Consider the following 23,387-nt stretch of genomic DNA (forward strand, 5'->3'; position numbering starts at 1 on the left):
ATCCTAATTTTAGCTTTATTAGGTGCCAAAGTTATAGGGCACAAGGTGGGATATTTGTGTAATCACATGATGGAAACAGTTATCTCTGATTACTTGGCTTCAACATTCTGAATTCTAATGGATCAGCGTTATCTAAATATGGCTCTTGGCATCATCAGCTCCAAATGATTCTAGCATGAGATACAACTCCTCAAGTTTACTTTCCCAAATAAGCTTTGAGGCATACAGAAACAACCCATAACTAAACAGTCTTCACCTCTGAGGTACTGATGGATTTCTCGCAGCCCAGAAAGCCAACCGTCTCGTGGGCTGCATAAAAAGAAGTGTGGCAAGTAGGAGGAGGGAGGTGATTCCGCCCCTCTACTCTTCTCTGGTGAAACCCCACCTGGAGTACTGCATCCAGCTCTGGAGTCCTCTGTACAGGAGAGACATGGGCCTGTTGGGAGTGGGTCCAGAGGAGGACCACAAAAATGATCAGAAAGCTGGAACACCTCACCTGTGAGAAAAGGCGGAGAGAGTTGGAGTTGTTCAGCCTGGAGAAGAGGAGGCTCTGGGGAGATCTTATTGAGGCCTTTCAGTACTTACTGGGTGCTTATAAGAAAGACGGGGACAGACTGTTTAGTAGAGCCTGTTGCGATAGGACAGTGGGTAATGATTTTAAACTAAAAAAGAGTAGATTTAGATTGGACACAAGGAAGAATTTTTTTACAATGAGGGTGGTGAAACACTGGACAGGTTGCCCAGAGAGGTGGTAGATGCCCCATCCTGAAAACATTTAAGGTCAGGGTGGATGGGGCTTTGAGCAACCTGATCTAGCTGAAGATGTCCCTGCCTATTGCAGGGGTGTTGGACTAGATGACCTTCCAACCCAAACTACTCTATGATTCTATGATTTAAGATATCAGTCTTATTTCATTAAGGCAGCAAAAAGTTGATCTTGGGCCCAGAAATCTCAGCCTGCCATGTCTTGCTGTCAAGACTTCCTAGTGTTGCCTGTGTCTCATGCAACTATTAGTCTCTCTTGCAACATCTCTGTGTTTCCCACTCTGCAAAGCACTACTTCATTTTCGTCAGTTATTATCTTGAGTTCTCTGTTATATCTGCTGTATCACAGGACATTTTCTTCCTATACTTCTCAGTGAGTTCCTTAGGTTGACAAAATAATTAGGATTTGTACCAATGATGAATTTTGAGTTTTGTAGTAACGTCAGGATTTTGCCCAAGACCCTAATTTCAACCTATGATCTGACCAGAGACTATTAGCAATGGCAAAAATAGGCTTTTCCAATTGACATTAGCAACAAACTCTTCTTTTTGAGTGCAGGCAACACTGGGCATGAATAATAAAGCACAAAGTTGATTCAGTTTCTGTATAAGATGTCCACAATGAATTCTCATGATCAAGTGAACTAAGAAACAACTAAAACCACCAAATGCAGTAGAAACAAACTTCTTGGGAAAAAAAGACTTCTGTACATCTTACTCTCTGCTGGCATCTACTGCTTTGCATACAAAATGAAACAGTACAAACATCTTCCCTGTCGTCAGAAGTTTTAACTCTGATGCTTACTTTTACACTGTAATTTATTTCCTTTACATCACATACTTTGTGTTGCATAGGAGTCTAACACAGGTGACACATTCCGTGCTTGAGTTCTGGCTGATCAAGGTAGCATGGAAGGATGGTCTATGCACAACAAAAGCAGTGGCTCCAGTCAGACCATCTTCCAGAAAATTTCCTACTAGATGAGTTAGTGGATTAGTGCTGAATCACAGTAGTAATAGTAGCACAGAATGTTGATACTTCAGGATGCACACTTGTCTGCAAATAAAGGACTTACATACCATCTTGGAAATGTTTGGCAATCCCTCAATATACACTGTTTTTGCAATTTAGTCATTAATCTGTAAATCTGAGTATCTTCAGTTACAAGCAATAAATCTTAAAAATCTGAGTGCATTTTCAAATTACTTTATTCTGTGGAAAATTTAGTTCAGGCTGAAATTGAATAGTTATCTTTAAAAAAGAAAAGTCTGTTTTCATTTCTATACCTAACAGAATAAAGTTCTATTTGCCTTACTTGCTTTATAAAATCTGAGAGATATGTAATCAAAAAACAAGAATAATATTTGGTTACACGATGACTCAGAATACTTTACCTTTTTTCCTATTGGAACAATGAGAACTGATTGGAGACTTAACCCACAAGTTTTACTGAAACACTTAATGTTACTGAAGTAATTAGACCTAATGCTTTCACAGAAGGAAACAAGAACATCAAGGTCTTTTATTCTCATTTCAACAGATATATACTTCTGAATAAAAGGCAATTAATTAAGAACATACAGTTACAAAAATTGTTAATTTCCAACAGTATTTTAGCTATTGTTCAGTTGGCTTCCATTAACTTGCATCTATCATCATGTAAAATTTACTTATCTATATGAGATTATTTGAGATTATTTCCAAATAATAAAAAAAACCAAACCCAAACCTCAAAACTCCAGACTTCTCTCACTGTAAAAAAAAATGTTTTCTTATGATCAGATGGAATTCATGTCTTTCAGTTTATGCCTGTTGTCTTTTATTCTGCCACTGGGTACCACTGAGAAGAGTAAGGGCTTGCCTTCTTTGCATTCTCCAATCAGATATTTATAAACACTGATAAGGTCTCCCTGAGCCTTCTCTTCAAGCACCCACATCTATGACAGATAAGATTAGACACATAGGGGAATTGCCTCCAATACTTTTTTGGTATCAGAACCACAAAAACAAAAAAAAAAAGGAAGCAAATCTTCTAAATGAGGCAGAGTACTTAAACACCTATAATGACACTCTTAATAACAAAGGAGCTTGCCTACAAGAAGGTCATCACAATAGTGGACCCAGGCTCTTCATAGTCTTGCATAGTGGGAGGACACAAGACAACAGGTGTAAGCTGAAACACGAGAGATTCTGACTGCATATAAGGAAAAGCCTTTTTACTATGAGGAAAGTCAGGCATGGGAACAGGCTGCCCCAAGAGGTGGTGCAGTCTCTGTTCTCAGACATTTTCAAGACCAGACTGGGAAAACCCTGAGTAATCTGGCCTGACTTCAACACTGTCCCTGTTTTGAGCAGAGGGCTGGACCAAGATAACCTCCTGAGGTCTCTTCCAACCTGAATTATTGGATGAGCCTATAATCTATGACACAAGTATTCACAATTCATTTTTAAGGAACTGAATAAGGTCTGAGCTAGCTCTGCCACTGTTAAACAAACAAACAAACAAAAAAAAATCCAACCAGAACACCCCAAATCTATGTTCTGGACATACACACAATATGAACACAAATAACACACTCCCATAAGAACTGTACAGGAATAGGAAAAAGGGTCTTAAAGAAGGGGTAACTAAGAGAAATAGATGTTAAATGCTAATTCTGTAACAAGTTTCAAGTACCCACACATACAGTAAGAGTCAAAATGGTACAGGAAACAACATTTTTAGTAGACACATCATTATCTTGCACATTGCCTATGCTGTAGATTAGAGTCATACTTTTAAGCCAGCCTACATAAAAGACTGCTGAAGACAGCTTCAAAATTATCTAAATTTATAAAATGATATAAAAAAACCAACATCCCATTCTGGAAGAATTAATCTCTTCCCAGTTTCAACATGACTGAGAATTTTTTTGACAATTATAGTTCTTGTTACTGAGCAGTTGTGCAACAAGTCAGATGCAAGAGGCATGTTCAGTCCTTTCCTCATCCAATACCTAGGCTGGCTTCTCTGACATTTCAATGGAAGCAGGTGCAAGTCTTTCAAAAGTGAGTTAAAGTGCACTGTGCCGATTTAGTAACTGCTTCCTCAACAGACTAAAGTGCTCCTGGTGCTCTAAAAAAATAAATGAGAAAACTGAAGTTTCTCTAGAGATCCCTTGGGACAATTACTCAGATCAGAGATGGAATGCTTGAAAGCATGATGAACTTTTTTTTCCATTCTTATCTTGATTATTTTAGCAGGAAAAGAGTTAGTTCTTGCTAAAGGTGGAATCAGCTTGACTACAGATGACCTAAACAGTTACATAAAATTACAGTGTTCTCAAGGTTTCTTCTGATTAAGGAAAGAAACAGATGATGGAACTTGGTGTCTGATGCAATCTTGCTTATTTACAGAGTGTTTAAGCTCCACTTTTCTTAGCACAACAAATCACAAGCATGCAATTGCTTTCTGTTCCTTACTACTCACCTTCATCTACCATTCCATCTAAAGAGCTCTCACAAAGCAGTGTCTGAATTCATACTTCAAGTAGTCGTTTACACAAGGTCATGAGCATTGGGCTCATATTCACCTTTCTGTTATTTCCTCATTTGTCCTAAGAATTATTCAGCAAAACCCCTCAGCTACTTGTACTGTTATTTTACGGAGTGAGTTACCTTTGTTTTGGTGCTTCTTAAATGAAAGGCAGTGGCTCAATAGAGTTTAAATTAGTGAAAAATAGTGACCCCTTGCTTCTTCAGGGAAGAATTCAAACAGTATATACCCTTAAATACTAAAGTGCTTTTACTATTTCCCTGTATGTAACTACTCTCAAATACTGTGATTGCAGTATCCAAGAATCGCACTAAATAACTGGATCCATTTTTGCTTTTTACTCTAAAGAAGCAAGCAATGAAAACTATGACCACTCTTCTGTGACACTTGTTATATGGAATTGTTCCTTTGTTAGCTTTCCAAAGAGATAATTTTTTTCTTCAGTGGGATCATACTCCTACTGTCAACAAATTCAAACAAAACATACAATAAAGAAATAGAGGTCCTTTCTAGAGAGACAAGAACTAGCTAATACAATCCTGTGCTGTGCTATGCTAATACTCTACTCTCACATTAATCTTTCCAACAAATAGAGGGGAAAGACAGCATATACACCAAGATGATACATAACAACCTAAAAACAAAGGTTTCGATTTAAGAATTAGAATGGCAGGGTGATGTTTAGGGCATGCAGGATGTCTTCCATGAAAAAACATTCAATGTGCTTGGGAAAGAAAAAAACAAAAAGAGAGAGATATGAATAAATGGCTACTTTACTTAAAAGCAAACAGCAAGAACTTCAAACTGAACAGATTTTACTTCCTTACACTAGCCTCAGAAATGACTGAACACAGAATTCATTTAAAATGACCACAAATGAAGAGCAGGAAAAAAAGATGAGCATCTGCCACAGTCCAACCCCCCCACTTTCTAATGCTGAGTAACTGAGTTTGGGGGGGGGGCATGCAAGATTAACTTCACAAGGCTAATTTTGGGTGTCTCAGATTTTATAATACCAGAGTTAGAATTGCTCTTTTGCACCATGGACATTTTACAATTTCTTTTCTTCATCCTACACCATCAAAGGAAGACAGTCAGGGTAGGCAGACAGCATATATTTAAACTAGAATTTGGTGAAGGTTCTGGGACTAAAACCTTGTCTTAAGGCTCTGTCCTTCCCCTGACTTCTAACACTGGTTCAACATCAGCACTATAGCATTATCACCTTCTTACAGCATCTATGTTTTTTCTCCAGGAATTTGCTATCACTGCTAGAGACTGTTAATTTCTAATCTCAGCTATCTGTCAACACATGGCTGCAGATGGATTTCAGACACCAATTGTATGGATGATAAAACACCAGGTTTCCACAACAAGGCTCTACAGTTGAGCCCTTCCACACACAGCTGCTGGCCAACTATTGATTATTCAGAGCAGAAAGCTCAGCTTTTTCACTGACTGCCAATCTGAGTCCCATCTTTTTGATTCACCAGTAAAGTCAAGCCTAGTAGATGCAAAACAGACTCTCAGTTCTTTAGTTTTCTGCGCCAAATGCAGAATCTGATGAAGGGCAAAGAAGGCCATATTCAGAAATGGAGTGCAATGTACAATCGCTTTTTGGTCTGTAAGAGAGGTGGGCAGGAAAACGGATGGCACTGGGCTCCGCAGGCAAAGACAGTTCTCTTTTATAGTGGTGTCACATGGAGAAACTGGATAACCACACAAAAACAAGTCCAATGAGCACAGACCAGGATAGAGCCCAGTTTATCACTGGATTAATCCCAGACATTCCTCTTACCTAGACTCCATTAAAACATGGACATCTAACCATTCTAAGATCTATCTTTCCACCCTGTTGTTCAACATGTTTCATATTCTTTGCTCCCCCCAGAAAGAACAGTGCATTGATTTTTTTTATTATATTCTATTTACTCTCTACTATCCTCTTCAAAATAACAGTTTCACATGCAGCAGGTTAGGTCTGCTATTTAGCAAGAAGGTACAACAGTATTTTTAACCTGTCTGCATTTTCACTGGGAGATAATGTGAATCTATATGACTTGAGCACACAAAATAACTATTCTCAGACAAATGCACACAGTACTCCTTAATTTGCCAGATAGGATCTGAGGTCACATCAATATAAGAAAAATCAGGAATATTAAACCAAATTAAATCTAAAATATATTGATCCATGTGTACACATATTTCTTAAGAAATAAAATGGCCATTCAGTGAAATACACTGAATGGAGACAAGAAAGAAGTGTTATTGACTTGATATGATTTAAATAAAAATGTTTAGTTCAGTTTAACTTTGAATGCTCCCTTGTATATATGAGTTAATAAACTTCTGTGAATTCAACTTATTTATGCATATAGCTCTCCCTTTTCTTTTTCCTCAGCTACACTACAGCTGTACTGAAACAGTGCTTTATACACCAGGTGTTCTAACAGGTCCTTCTAACCCTCTGCTGGTCAGCACACTCCAAGATTTTTCCATTCACTAGATACCCTCCATTTTAATCTTGCCCCAGAGTAATATTACATATCTGCATTTAACTCCATCTGACCGTTATTACTCTGAATACTTAACTAATCCAAGTTCTTTTGCACAAAATGTGACTGACTGTATTGTTTCTCCCAGTATAGCAGTTGGAAGACTTTCTTTCAATACCGCAATCCAAATATCACCTAAAAGTAATTAAAAGTTTTCCCTATGCCAGCTCCTTAAAACATTCTTAAACTGAAAAAAACAAATTTCAATAATTCACTTTTCTTCTGCTGAGGTTCTTTTCAAAATTGGATATGTCATCGGCTTTTAAAAAAAATGTTTGTCTCAACTATTAATTGAATATATGGAATGTATTCCAATATTAAACAAACACCCCTCTCAAAAGTACTCAATGCAAGCTCAATTTAAGCAACTGTAACTTCAACCACATACGGCTCTATGGATTTCAGCAGAACTAATGTTATGTTTGCAAGTACTTGTGCTAAAGTATCTGGTGAAATCTGACAATTAAACCCCACTGTGTTTCAATTAGAAATGTAAAGAAGGCCTGTTACCTGCCTTCAGTGAAAAACAAGAGGAAAAACATCATTAGAGTAAAGCAATTTATTCTGTTCACTTGTAAGTAAGTCTATGAAAAAAGCATTGTGAACATATATTAAAGTCCATGAATATATAGGACTGGATTCTTTAAGCATGAAGCCAGAATTTGAAAAATTGACTCTTTTAAAATCAATCTAACTTTCAGAAACATTAAATATTAGTTCTCTGTAAATAAATTTTTAAAAATATACCATTTAGTAGCATAAAACTGAGAGCATCCAAAGTCACTAGCCAGTCCTGAGTCTCTGCTGGTAGCAGCACTATTGGACATTCAAATCTCTACTTCTTTATTTCACTTAAGTGTACTTTACTAAATAGACAGCTTTATTGACATCTAAATACTTCCCAGGTCTTTTCCCCAAACAGTGCATTAAGCAAATCAGGTGATTTCCAGCTCTCCCATTGCAACCCCATTTGTGCAAGGAACGCACAGGAGCTCAACACGACACAGCCTTCTCTCCCAGATGCTTTTGGCACACATTAGCACAGCATTCCTTGCTTTTCAGGTAATGCCAAATGACACTGTTCTTCTCCAGCTGTCAGAGGAGGCATTCAGGAGACAATGGGAAACCAAGAACAATTGTATTGCCTGGAGACATCTCAGCATAAACCTTCCACTATACCTGCCCATCCATTTTCAGATGCTGAAGGAAAATCAAGAAAATAAGATCCATTCCTCACTCATTTTGTGAAACTATTTCACTTTGTAGGCATTAGCTAACTCAAGATCAAAAGTGAAATTCTCTCTGAGGCAACTGCCCTTAAAGACAGCAAGATCTGAGGTGCAGTCCACTTCTTCAGGGGAGGGATATGGGCACTATGCCTGTATTCTTGTGGTGGGTTGACCCTGGCTGAGGGCCAGGTGCCCACCAGAGCCGCTCTATCACTCCCCTCTTTCATTAGACAGGGGAGAAAAGGTACAATGAAAAAAAAACTTACGGGTCGAGATAAGGACAGGGAGAGATCATTCTCTAATTATCATCATGAGCAAAACAGACTGAACTTAGAGAGGGAATTCATCTTATTTATTACTAAGCAAAACAGAGTAGAGGAATGAGAAATAAAACCAAATCTTAAAAACACCTTCCCCCACCCCTCCCATCTTCCCGGGCTCAACTTCACTCCCGGCTTCAACCTCCGCCCCCCTCAGCGGCACAGGGGGACGGGGAGTGGGGGTTACGGTCAGTATATCACACATTGTTTCTGCCGCTTCTTCATCCTCAGGGGGAGGACTCATCGTTCCCCCGCTCCAGCGTGGGGTCCCTCTCACAGGAGACAGTCCTTCACAAACTGCTCCAGCATGGGTCTCCTCCACGGGGTGCAGACCTTCAGGAGCAGACTGCTCCAGCATGGGTCCCCCACGGGGTCACAAGTCCTGTCAGCAAACCTGCTCTGGCATGGGCTCCTCTCTCCACAGGTCCACAGGTCCTGCCAGGAGCTTGCTCCAGCGTGGGCTTCCCACGGGGTCACAGCCTCCTTCAGGTGCCTCCACCTGCTCCGGCGTGGGGTCCTCCACGGGCTGCAGGTGGAATCTCTACACCCCCTCATCCTCCCTCCATGGGCTGCAGGGGGACAGCCTGCTTCACCATGGTCTTCACCACGGGCTGCAGGGGAATCTTGCTCCGGCGCCTGGAGCACCTCCTGCCCCTCCTCCTTCACTGACCTTGGTGTCTGCAGATGTTCTTACATCTTCTCACTCCTCTCTCTGGCTGCAAAAGCTCTCTCTAACTGTTTTTTCTCTTTCTTAAATATGTTATCACAGAGGCGCTGATTGGCTTGGCCTTGGCCAGTGGCGGGTCTGTCTTGGAGCCGGCTGGCATTGGCTCTATCAGACACAGGGGAAGCTTCTAGCAGCTTCTCACAGAAGCCACTCCTGTAGCCCCCCCCCCGCTACCAAAACCTTGCCACGCAAAACCAACACAATTCTTCATCTCATTAATATTTAAAACAATAAAATAGCTTCAGAGTAAAGGTCCAAATCCAACTTTCTACTGAACTAACATTGTGGACATGGTCCAAGCAGGTAGATGTGGATTAGAAAGCATGTAGGAGACAAGCTAGGTTTCAAATCCTGAATGAGTCCTATGCTCACATATACTGTGCTACTAAATTATATACTCACTGTCATAGCTGGTAGCTACTGTGCAGAAGTGAATGATAATATACTGAAGAACCCTTCAGAAAAAATGAACTACAGGCATCTATATCTTTTGGCACCCAGTTACTTCCAAATTTTTTTTACTTTAAGATGTGACAAAAATGCCCCAAATCCAAAGTTCATTTACATCTAAAGCTGGTCAGCCAAAGACTTGTTCACCAAGAAAGATGATGCTATACTGTACAGACAATTTCTGCTGCATCATAATAAAGACAAGTTTCTCAACATTAAATGGAAAAAAAAAATATATATACATATATATATTTACCCAGTGCACCATATAAGCAAAATGTGGCAAGACAAAACCCTGATGCCGCCCAATTTACTGCAATCCAAATATCAGGTGAGCACCTGAACAACTGAATCATTGATTTTGTCAAAATACAGGTGAACGGGTAGAGTTTTGACAAACTGGTGTCATCTATTGAGAAACATTTCAGAAGAAAATTCCATCCCAAGCAGCACTAATCAAACCCTGCAGTTCAACAGGGTTTGAGATTTCATTTCAGAACTCATAAAACCAGACCTAGGCAATTGGAAAATGGTGAAGAATGACAAGCAGAGAGTAAAAACAGAACTGGAAAGTAAGTGTGAGGAAAATAACATAAAATAAAATACAAAAAACATCACCAAAGAAAACGCCAAACCCACAAAAAAACCCCAGAGAAGCCAGAAAAATAAAGCATAAGTATGTGTCAAGGGAACCACAGACTTAAAGGAACAAAAATCTGAAAAAGCAGACTGCATAAAAAGAAGTCTGCACTAGATATTGATTACACTTAATGACAGACAACAGGAAACAGACAAATGAACAAGAAATCAGAACTCGTAAGAAATGTAAAAACTGTAACTAAAAAGAAAATGTGACTAAATTACACTGAATGTTCCTCTCTTCAACACAAAATAAAGCATCTTCTAAAAAAATAGCTGCATTATATATTAAAGTGAGGAAGAAAAACCTTATGATCAGCAAAGAGGTGGGTGGGACCTTCTTCTGCTGTACCTGTCTGAATAAGGCTGAAGGGGCCTTAGAAAGAATTGTCTAGTTGTTTTGGAGGAAAACCACTTATAGGCCTTGCCATCTCACTCAGCCTTCCTAAACTCATACGCTTGACATTAAATAAAAAGGGACCAATTTATAAAATTTCAAACAGGCAAAATGTTTTCCTTATGACCTTACAAATTAGATTGCAATATTCAATATTCCTTTTCAGAGCCATCGCACATTAAATTAAAATAAGTTAGACATTAAGAGGTCAAGATGAAGGTATTTTATACTTAGATGCTTAGCTAATTGGAAGGTAGAATTCATGTTCCGAGGAATTCTGAAGATTCAGTAGTACAAGAAATTATTCTACTTAAGAAGCAAAATTTCTTCAATAATTTGGAGAAGGGAAAGAAGTTTTCCCCAAGCTCTTTGTTAAAAGAAAAAAGAGATTTGCCATTAAGTTAGGTGAAACGAACTCCCCTAGCTATACAGATTTCCTGCTGCCACCATGGTAAATTCTGCCTTACAACTGGGATTCCTGAGACCTGTAGTTCCTTTAAAGTCAGTTAGGAGTAGGAAAGACTTATATTAGACAGAATTAATATTTTCTCATTAAATATTAAGCTGAAGTAGTGTGTCCATGGATATATTCCCTCCAAAAGTTTCTGACCAACCATACATACACTGATACCTAAAATTCCCACATGCCTTATGTAAGTACATTTTTAAGTGGTAAAAACAAGCTCATCTCAATTACACAGCGCAGTAGATTTAAACTACTGTACCTGAAGCATACTATTCAGTGAAGATCCATAATGAACATCTCTCATTCAACAGCTACAAAACCAAAACTTCATTCTGAGTCTCATCCAAAGCTTCCTATATAACAACTGACTGTGTCCGCTTTGGTTGCTCCATCTGTTTAAAAAAGTAAGATTATAGTAAGATTGTAAAAATAAACATCATTATAATCTTATTATCCCCATTAAAATCTACAAATGAAAAATTATAAAGTATCTGTTGCTATTATTAACTGTGCACAATGAACACATTTCATGGTACCAGGATCAACAGCACATGACTGCACAGACAGAGACTGTGTCAAAATGCTAATGCACATATAATAAGCTATATGTAGAGACAATTGGTATTTTTAGATTCTTAATTTTTAAAAATTACCCTGCGATCCTAACATTTTTCTTTCTCTGAACCTTTTTAGAAAGGAATATTATATAGATAAATGCAAAATTATCTCCATTAAAAAATACTTACAATTTAAGACTTAGACAGTTATTTCCTTCCTCACATATATATACACACACACATATATAAATGTTTATTTCCATTTAATAAATGAGAATACCCTAAGATCACAAAAAAAAAAAAAAATTAGAAACAGCAGAACAGCCCATATTTCTTTATCTACAGTATAAAGTAATATGATCAGCTTGTACAGGAATAACATGTTAAAACATGTATAGTATTATTCTACAATTGGCCACACAGTTAATTGCCTTAATCAATATATATGATATTCTCTGATTTTTTTTAATGGAAATTTCACACATTGAATATTAGAGGTTTTACAGAAACAAAACAAAATGCTTTAACAGCATTTCCTTCTAGTGCAAGCTAGCACAAATTTAAATATCTCCCAGCGGGCAATATAGAGCTATGTTCGATGCTTGTGTATTTCTGTTGGCTTCCGTTTGATTACAGGAAACTGCTTCATTAAAGAAGCAAAGTAGAATAATTCCTTGGAGTATTAAAGCACAATATTCTGTGCATATGACCACACAAGGATTCAAAAGAAGAGAGATACAATGCTCTTTTCTGAATACCTGATTGCCTGACTTTGAGGAATGAGTTTTTAGTGAAGATTTATATTATTTCCATTTTCTAAAACTCCATACGTAATTATCATAAGAGTCCTCTCTTCAAGATAAATTTAGTTTTGAAATTTCTGTTTTCTATCACTGACACTATTAATGCTATCAGGAAACAGGAGATAAGGTACAAGCATAAAAAGGCAGCCATCAAACATTTAAATAAATGTCTTAAAATTCCATAATTTTGCTGAGGAGAGATTAAAAAAAGGATGAAAACAATAAAAACATTCAGCTTTCTAACCTGCTAAAGAGGTCTAATCTCTCAGGATTTTTTGCAGTGCGCAGGCATGGATCTTACTTTAGGATCCAGAAACTTGGACCTAACACAAGAATGCAGTAGAGTATGAAAATAACAAGGCTTTTCTTTTTCTTCATTCTCCAGTGCACATGTCAGATTTTGAATTTAGAAAACCCTAGAAGCACAAAAAAGTCTACGCATTGTAAGGATATTTCATTAGTCTACTATAGGAGGGGAGGGGGAAATATCACAGCCAGAAAATCAGTGATGCACAGGTTACCAAAACTACTGGAAGACTCAACATTTAATAGTATAGAACAAAATCAAAGCCATAAAATGAAATTCTGTAAATTAAGTAGACAGATTAAAAAACCCAACAAAACACCATCTAACTAAATTGAGCTATTTATTTACAGAATAAACTAAAAGTAGCATGTGATGCAAAGGAAGCAAAGTTGGGTCTTTCTGAGACTGACAGAACCTAATGTTTGGGGATTAGGTCTAAAAGATGTCCAACTGTTGCAACGTAGGAAAAAAAAAAGGCTTAAATGCTTATTTTCATACCGCATCTTAGGAATCTATCACTAGAAACTGTCAAAGTTGACAATTGCAAATGATTTTCCATCTTAAACTTGACAGTACTTCCCTTTATAGATGGTACAATGGAAAACACAGTGGTGTTGGAATTAATGTGAGGCAAGTCTGGAAGACGCTCGAGAATCGGCTGTTATAAGACATGAACTTTTTTATCCTGAGAATTCTCTATGTTTCCTTCATATATGACAAGGTCACAAGATAAAATATTTCATTAAAATACCTGTGTAAAGCTTATTTTAAAGAATTAGTTTATCTAGAAACAATAAATAACAAATTCTGAAGATCCAGACAAAATTTAGATGGCCTTTCATTTAATAAGGTCTGCTTACTGTATAAAATGCACAGAACAGCTTAGTTGAGTAATATGGCATTTTTATGGCTATGATTTTAACTAGTTAAGCCAAGGAAATAGATGACAGCTACTTTCTTTTTAATCTTACTGTTGAAGTAAAGCTGTAAACCTTTTCCTTCCAGAAATAATCCTCAAACTGATTGCTGTCAACTGATTGCTGGAGGGAAAGTCTGTCAACCAAGGAGGGTGGAGACAGGAAAGACAAGCTCTCTCTTTCCATGTGTAACCACCCTTCCACAAGAATGGAAGCTAAATCTGACATAATCTTTCTAAATTAAAGATCTATTCTGTATGAATCTTTAAATACATTGTTCTGCATAGTAGCCAACACATTAATTCTGGAAAAACTACATCTGACTAGACTCCATTATCAGAGAGACATGATTATTCAAGTGTTCAGAATGAAACCCTGTATCTTTGTTCCTTAAAAATGAAAGCATATCTTTTAAGAGCTGTTTTTGGATACTGAGGGATATAGTCTGCCCTTTAAACACTTCAAACAAATGTATATCAAAATTCAAACTCCTATCAAATTTCTAGGTCTAAAATATATTTGCTCTATACCATTCATTTGTAGAAGATCACCTATCTGCTTCAGTGGGTGTAATGGAGATCATTAATATCTATACAGAGTTTCATACCTAGTAAGCACTATATAAATGCTGAATTGTGACAAGGACAGAAATAATGCAGTTTCCCTCCATCCAGAAACTAAAAAGTTACACTCAGTATCTGGATTACTTTATTCACTCATGTCTAAAAAACAGTATCTCTGCTAACTTATATTTTGCCATTTATCAACACAATCTATTTCCCTATTACCTTGCTTTTGGACTTTCAATTTTTTTCAGATATCCACTAGGATCCCATTGTAAATAAATACAATCTTAGAATGCATTTTCTATGGTCAATCCCTGCAAAAAAAAAGGGAAAGTGTTCTGTTTGCAGTTTATACAAAGTTTAATTAGGCATCTTTTTTCCCTTTAAACACTTTTTAAGATGACAAAAAGGTAAGACTTTACTTGCAGAGACTTAAATGTAATGCACAAAATGGTTGGTTAACATTCTGAAGAATCATTGTAGGGAAAAAATATTAAATAATTTTCTCCATTGTTCTGTAGGTAATGTGTAACATTTTACTTAATAACTATATCTGCACCTTTTATAGCACCAGTTGAAAAGGATTTAGTCTGCCTTTCCAAGTTAAACAGATGTACAGCGTTAAACAGGAAACTTTAGACAACAAAAAGAAGAAGACAAAAAGCAATTATTTTTCTGAAATTCAGATGGCAAGCATATGTATGTATATTGATTTTGGAAATAAAGGTAAAGGCTAGAGCTGCCTTCTTGCACAGGTGCCCACTACTACCTGTTTGCTGCAGCTTAGATGCCAAAAGCCATTTCTCTCCAAATTCTCGAGGCATCCTGAGATGCCTCAGCATCACACAGAGAAGTAAAATTCTTCTGGTTTTCTAATGGAGTTCCAACAGGATGTGAATTCAGAATCAAATTGCAAAGACTAGATTGCTTCTCGAAATCAGCGTCCAGATATTAAGTTGAAAGTGTAGTTAGCTCATCACTGTGCCCCTAGGACACAGTATCTTCATCTCAAGGAGGAGAAAAAAGAGAATTAGCAGTTTCAGTATTTTAAGTACTACCTTTTGCAGCATTCTGTAAATGTAAAGCCTTCATTTGACGAAAAGGTTCCTTTTCCTCACTCTTCTATGTACACACACACAAAGAAAATATAGCTTTTTACCTAAAAGCAAATGCACCAGTGACTTGATAAGCCAAGAGAAAACTCCTTCTGTTCAAGCAATATTGAATAAATTTTCCTGAGACAAAACAGCTTGATCCTAGACCAAGCTTAAACAGAGCACTGAGTATCACCCTAGAAATCTTAAGCCTTGCTTACAATGAGGGTAGTTCAGCGTTTCTTCTGTTCGCTGATGCTGGCAAAGCAGGTGAATGTGGCATAACAAGAGGAAATCTGGAATACAGATACAGTTTTTCTCAAGTTTTTTTCACCATCTGAAGAAAACATATATTTAAAAGCCTTTGCATTTTTCTAACATAAGATACACAATTGCTTCAGCTAAATGAAAGGCCATTTAGACCATGAACTTCAGTCATAGCCTGATTAATTCACCCCCACTTCACAATCAATTTCAAGACTACACATTTCAAAATCTCCATAACTATATCAGGCCCAGAGGGTCTTTCTCCCTTAAAAATGAGGAGGGGAAGTAAATTTAATGCAAAAAAATGCAGTGTCTGTGTGACATAAAATAATACTCTCTTCCCTGTGTCAAACGTATGGTATGGGTAATTCACACTCATACGCTAAAACATAAACAAAAGAAAAACTGTCAGTTAATGTGTTCGTACACACATGTGCCAGTGCTATTAAATCAGAACAAGGAAGGATGGTGAAAAGACATTTTTATCTGTTAATTATCCCGGCCACGCAGCAGTAGTAATCTACATTATTACTGATGAAGTATGGAAGTGAGCTAAAATGAAAACTGGTGGAACTGCTGCACTCAGAGGATTGTGATCAGTGCCACAAAATTCAGCTGGAGGCCAGTTACTAATGGTGCACCCCAAAGGGTTGGGATCAATGCTGTTTAACATTTTCATTAATGACCTGAATAATGGGACTGAGTGCACCCTCAGCAAGTTGGCAAACCATACAAAACTGGGAGTAGTTGTGCTGCCATTTAGAGGGACCTCAACAGGCTGGAGAAATGAAGTTCAGCAAAAGGAAATGCACATTCCTCACCCAGAGAGGAATAACCCCATGCACTAGCAAAAGGTTAGTGACCAACCAGATGGAAAGCAACTGGGCAGAAAAGGATGGGGGTAGGTGGGTGTGTGTGTGTTTGGGTGGACAAGAAGTTGAACATGAGCCAGCAAAGTGTCTTTGCAGCAATGAAGGTGAACACCCTCCTGAGCTGCATTAGGAAAAGCACTGCCAGCAGGCTGAAAGAAGCGATCCTTCCCCTCAGCACCACAGAGGTCACATTGGAGTACTGTGTCCACTTCTGGGGTCCCCAGCACAAGAAGGACATGGACATATTGGTGTGCATCCATTAAAGGGCCACAGAGATGATATGATCATATCATCCCCTGCTGAGGAGGGGAGTGACAGAAAGGCTTGGTGGGCACCTGGCATCCAGCCAAGGTCAACCCACCACACTTAATTAATTAAATGTACCCATATTCTTATTCCAGCTCAAGTTATTCAAGTCATTGCAGCACATATGTCCCTTTAGTAGCTTTTCCAGTTCACATTTCAGTTAGAAACATCTATTTTATTAATATGAAGGGCTTACCTTTCTTCTCTAGGCTTAAAGACTTCCTAATCTATTTGTTAGTTTTAGCCAAGAGGGCTTAACTGCTTTTTTTTCCCTACAGAAATTCCTTCAATATTTGAACAGAATAGATTCTTACATTAATAATTAGAAAAGCTAAACTTCTAAATATGCATGAAAGGGTAATGGCTTTTTGAGGCTAGAGATGGAGGTGCAATCCTGCAGCAACATTAGCCAGAGATTCTGGTCAATTCCACAGTTTCCATTCAAAACTTTGTAGGCAGCAGGAAGACTGATAAAGCTCTGGTAACTGTCACTTGTTTCACAGATACCAGTAAAATAAGGACTGGATTGAAAATAGAAACCTGCTTTAACAGACAAGAAAGGTCTACAAAAGAAAGAAAGACATCCCAGCAAAAACCAGAATCCTAGAGAGATTCTTCACTTTTTGAGGTCAAGGAAACTTGGACGTGAAACTGAGAAAAGAGCTTCAAAGCCCTTTCAGCAGCAAGACACAATTTTCCTCCATGGAGCCACAGGAACTAGTTGTCCTCCTAATGTGATATCTAGAGAATTACAATATCTTTAAATCATTTCAACAAATTTACTCATCACAAACATAGGTCAGACTGTTATTTAACAGAATAACCTGAGTAAATTTTAAATTATGTCATCACAATTACTACTTTCCACTTCTATAATACATTTTCAGTAGTAACTCAGTGACTCAATTTTAAAGTCTTGCCCATGTCATCATGAAAATCCCACTAAATTCCACCTCTATCCTGATTTTTTGTTATGTCTTAAGAGAACACCATCTGAGCAGCTGAACAGAATGGACAGTAATTGTAAGGGGGGAATGGGGAAAGAAAGAACCAGAAGGGACACAAAGCTGACCTAGGAAATTAAATAAAATATTAAAAAAAAAAAAAGTGTTTGGATTGTCCCCTGTTCTTAACAACTAAGGTTTATTATTAAATTATGCTTCCTCCCTGGATTATTAATGGCTTGGCCACAGGGTAGGGAATTTACAAAGGATCCAGTATCATCAGCAGAAATCTGTAGGGTACTACTCCTTTTAAACAGTGAGTAGCAAAAAAAGTTAGATCAAAGTGGAGAGTATATTGGAGAATAGAAAATGTGGTGATTCGGTGTAAGAAGAAAGAAGCAAGTAACCTAGGCAATTGTTATCCTGACTTCAATGTATGAAAAGTTGTTTTCTTTTTTTCAATTAAAAGGTAATTAACAATAAGGAGGACAAGTAAAAAAAAAAAAAAAAAAAAAAAGAAACCAGGATAATTTCAACATAACTTTAAAAAGACATATTAGTCTCGAACAAATAATTCAACTTTTAAAAGCAAATATTAAGGCAAAGGAAACCCACAGCCTAATCTCTCCAGATTTCAGTAAAGAATCTGATATGGTATCACACAGCAATTATTTACTGAGTTGGAAAAGATAAGGTGTAACACAAAAATAAAGTGGATATAAAACTGACTAACAGTGACATACTGAATGGACTTGTTTAAAATCCTTCTTCAGACTCATCTTATTTCATGTCTGTGAACCTGGCAAAAACATAGAGGTGTTTTGATAAAAACTGGTTACAGGAAGCAGTCTTGATACAGAGGAGGCTCTTGCTAACTTACAGAATATCCATTGGGATAGGCATATTAAAAATGGGAAAACATTTAGCAACTCTTAAAAGCCACATGATTACAAATAGCAGAATTTCTGTGATTACATGATGCCTTATCATTTGAGAGCAAGAGGAAAAGAGAATTCACACACCCATGTCTAGCTTACTGCAAGTAAATTAAAACAAGCTGGCATACATGTAAAACAAATTTGATCTTAAACAATATCTGATAAAGTATGTTCAGTAGACCAAGTGGAGCATTAGCACTGTTATTCAAGACTTTGAGGAAACACTTCCAGTACAAGGTATTTGATGCAGGTGAGGTATGTTCAGAATTCAGGAGAATTCCTAGGCTCTGTATCTTCCTATTTATTCTGTTTTACTAGACAGACTAAAAGGTGCTTGTTTGATCCTAACACATAAAAGCTGAGGAAGGTACATGATCAATGTTTATAATTTATTGAGGGCTGCACACCAAGGAAGGAGTTGTCTTTAAATAACAATATTGAGATATTAAAAATTAGGAATCAAAGAATATACTTAGGCTGGAAGTTCAAAGAAAGTTATAAGTATTAGGAGAGAGGTTTTGAAACATCTTTCCAGAAAGAGCAATAGGGCAAAGTACTTAACTGGCTTTAAGGTAGACTGTGGTGACTTTATGACTGGGATTAGATAAGATTGTTGCCTTTTCTTCAACCCTGAATTACTACAGTGAAGAACTGCTCCCTATTTTGCTCCTCCACCTTCCCACTCTTTTTGTTCCCACTATTCCCACTAATGTTCAACTGGGGCTATGAGAGGACTACATCCAATTTTTTATCTTTAAGAGAAAACAGTCTTAAGACTTAAACCCCTACCCCTCCAGCTTACATGTTTTCATAGAATATTGCATCAAAGCAGATGACTAGAAGCTCTCCTTGACATCAAAAGATTTAATCAGCAACTAAACAGAGCAGTGCATTGCAAACATACTGAAATTATATTGCCTCTTTAGGTCTTCATTAAATATTTGTCCTCCCTGCCAGTTTAATGGATTTCTGCTTACTATATAAACATCCAAAAAAAAAAAAAAAAAAAAAAAAAAAGAATTTGATTGTACTCTATGCTTATATGCCTCAAATGCTGGCACTATCCTTTCTATACTGATGTTGCTATCCGAAAACTTCACATAAGCTTCCACTAGGACATACAGCTACTCACACCCTTCATAACACAGTACTTTTACGTTAATCATTGAACAACCCATTCAAAAGTTTTCTTATGGCAGTCTGTAATTCAAAAACAGCTACAAAAAGCAGAGAGGGCATATTCACTTGACTACAGATACAGACCAGTTGCCACATAGTTACTTGTACAGCATTTAAGAGAACATTATGCAATGTTGCAGACAGCTAACTCTTCTCCATTCAGCTCCTTTCAAAGCTATGTCCATCAAGAAACGTGCAGCACTTTGGTTTCATGGTAAAAAAATATGCTCAACCTGTTGCAAATGTTGAAAAGGTAGGTTGGTCTGTCATTCACTAAGTCACCAAGCCCACAATCCATTGTATCAAACACAATCAAGTCATTATTGTATGCACAGTAAAATCTGGTAACTGTAAACACATTTCCCTACATTCTTCTGACTGACAAATGATTTTTCCTTTTAGATTAGAAAAGAAGCAAATACTTTTCCAGTGTATCTTGATCCACACATTGGCAGCCAAATATAAATTTCACTTAGAAATGCACACTGGACTGAAATGTTAGCTATGAAATCCCTAGTTTTTCAGAACTTCCACATTCTCCATGTATGACCTACATAGCCAAAGCACTTGCCAGAACAATGCCAGTTACACAGAAAAAGTATTTCTATTAAAGTGCTATCTCAGACCAATAGATGTCCATCATTTAGTATACTTTGTCCACTTTGGGGACTGTTGTTCATGATAGCATTTCCAGTTAGAGATAGAAGAATCACAGAAGAAAAAAGATTGCTCTCCTGTTCCAAGTTCAAAGATGAAGTTCACCTTTATTGACTGTCATTTGACCTCTACCATCTCTTTTTCTGTGATAAACCAAATCCTCAACCACAGAATCTCTTTTAATTAGTTTGTTATAGATTAGACCGAGGCTTCCACCTTAAATGTCCCAAACTGCTGTATATGAGAGCATGATTTAGTTCAACAATGACATGCCATCTTGGATTTGACAGAAAAACTGCATTTCACAATGTTTCTTCCCCTCTGACTAGTCTCCTTTTAAATTTTTGTGGTTTTATTTCTGTCTTATGCTTATTTTTGGCTCCCTTACTTTGTTGCTGTAGAACAGCAATATAAAAACTACTGCATAGATGCCTTGTTTTCAAAGTACACAGATTGAGTGGTTAACCTAGCTTATATGTTCTTGCTTACCTCATAGATTTCTGGGTTATTATTAGTTTACTTAACTAGTATAGCCCTCTTTTGCTGTACACATACACACACTTTTACAATAAGCTCACAACTTATGAAACTCACAAATCACATGTGCTGTTGAAGGACACAAACTCCTTAATTCCATCATTCTGATGACAGGACTTAATACAATGTACAGCCTCTATCTATAAGATACCACATCTGTTTAATCAGAAAGCAATATTTTTACATAATTGGAACAAAAGAACTTCATAATATTTTCCATTTACAGTATTATAAAAAAATATGTTAGGCTATTAAGCAATTAAACCCAATCTAAATTCCATCTGAAATGACAAAACCAGCAGCAAAACTAGTCAAATATATGAAAATTCACTGATGTCATAAAACTAAATTATTAATAATTTCTACAGTATGAAACCATGATCTTATCAGCCTAACCCCTCATTTCCTATTTTATGAAGAAATACCTGCCACAGGAACAAATATTCCTAAAGACAAACATCTTACTGAACAGTAGTGCTCCCCAGTCCAGTTCATTTAACAGGCAAGTGTCAAGAACTATTACAGTATTGCCTTACAAGGGTAGTAAGCAAAATTCTTGGAAGTAGCTTATCACATTTTAAAAGTTGGTTGGTTGGGTTTTTTTTTCAAAGAATTGAAATAATCAAAGCAGACATCACACAGATTTTAGTTGTAGTTGAGAAAGTCATCCTTTTTCAATGGAAGTTGTGGTCTCCCTAGTCCAAGTTTTCTCCATTCTGTACCTCAGAAAATACAGTTTTGTACAGACTAAAAACTGAAAGTAACATTTAACAGCCTGGTTATTCTCAGTCTTTCCATGTGTAGCAAAAATAATAGGACATATGTGATTCTAAAGCATCATCCTTATACTGTCAACCACTTCCAACTCTGCAAGAGATTTCAGGCTATAATGTGTAAATCATTACTACATGCTGCAACAATACTTCCTATTTAATCAGGAGAGAAGTAAAATCCCCCCCTAGAATTACAATAAATAACTACAGTTTAGTTTTAAATGAAATGATGTAGTTTATATCTGACCTGAGTTTCAGTCTTTTCCTAGTGGGAAATATAAATTCAGCATTTGGATACATAATCCTACAGCTCTCAGAAGCCGACTCCACCGCGAACACTTTACATGATTTATAGCTCTCCTCCAGACTCAGATGACAAGTCTCGGCGGAGCAGGTGCAACGGGGTATTTTTTCCTTCCTTCAGAGATCATTCCCTCGCATGTAAATTAATTAGCAAGTCTTCATCACTCTCGCGTAAGCGGGGAAGACGAAGCTAATGGATTATCAGCGTTTAATTTCTCACACGGAGCGGGTGACCCGGCAGCCCGGCGGAGGGAGGGGGCTCGCTGTCGTTACTGCTGAAGCCACAACGTTTTTGACAGCGTCAGCGGCGGTAAAAGTAAGCCTGGCTCCCACACAGTTATGCCAAGAGAGCAATTTTTAAACCACGGGCAGGATTTGGGGGGAACCTCGGGGACGCGAGGCGAACCTCCCCCGCGCTAACACGCGCATTTCTCTCCCCCCTCCTTGCCGGCAAGTTAAAACCGCCCTGCCAGCCCCACCGTGCCCCCTCCACACCCCCGCACCCGCCAGCCCTGCCCCCTTCCCTGACTGCCGGGGAAAGGGGGAGCGAGTCCCGATTCCCATTACCTCCTCCGGAGCCATGGAGAGCGGTGCGGCCGCGGCCTCGGCTCCGCGCGGCTGGTGGCGGCGGCGGCGGAGGCTCCGCGCCGGAGCGGAGGGGCCGGCGCTCTCCTCACTCCCTCACCCCGCCGCGCTACGCCTCGAGCCGGTGGCACAGCCCGCTCCACATAAATGCATTAACAGCAGCCACATCATGATTAATTCATCAGTCCCGGTGACCAGAGGAGGAGGCACACGGAGGGGAGCGGGGGTTGGGGAGAGGCAGGGCGCACGGGAGCGTCCCTTCTTGCCGGAGTTCACCCCCGCCGTGCAGGGCTCCGCCAGCGCGGAGGGAGGGAGAGGAGGCTGCGCCGAGCGCTCGTGAGCTGCCCGCGCCCTGCCAGGTCTGAGGGGGGGGGGGAACTCCTCTGGCGATTCCGCCGCCAACACCCCCCTTCAGGCACTCCTGGCTCCCCGGCCGGCACGACCGCCGCCTCCCGCGCGGGGAACCGTTAGGGCTCAACGGGCGCGGCACGCGCACCCTCAGCCCGCTGGCCGCGGGACCTCGCACGAGACCCGGGGAAGGCTGAAGTAACCGTGGGAAGTTGCGAAGGCTCCACGCCACGAAGCGGATTTCAGTCACCGCTCAGCCGAACGCCGGGGGGGTTCCCCCGGTCAGCGGGAAACAGGCCGCTGTCGGGAGGCGCACCCCTCGCTCGTCTAATCGCTGCCAGCGGCCC

The 23,387-nt window shown here is 38.7% G+C and overlaps 1 protein-coding gene across 3 annotated transcripts in view; it reads right to left on the reverse strand.

Moving 5' to 3' along the window:
• Positions 1–22,995, reverse strand: part of LOC104642603 (heparan sulfate glucosamine 3-O-sulfotransferase 1) — a 61,654-nt gene extending 38,659 nt beyond the window's left edge. The window contains exon 1 of one of the 3 annotated variants that reach the window (XM_075757515.1): positions 22,675–22,995. The gene's annotated coding sequence lies outside the window, so the exon portion shown is untranslated. Of the gene's footprint in view, positions 1–22,051; positions 22,475–22,674 lie in introns of those variants that run through there. The other 2 variants (XM_075757516.1, XM_075757517.1) reach the window with 2 other exon arrangements.
• Positions 22,996–23,387: the final 392 nt, after the last annotated feature.

This window comes from Balearica regulorum, chromosome 7 (genome assembly GCF_011004875.1).
Source record: "Balearica regulorum gibbericeps isolate bBalReg1 chromosome 7, bBalReg1.pri, whole genome shotgun sequence".
NCBI lineage: Eukaryota > Metazoa > Chordata > Aves > Gruiformes > Gruidae > Balearica > Balearica regulorum.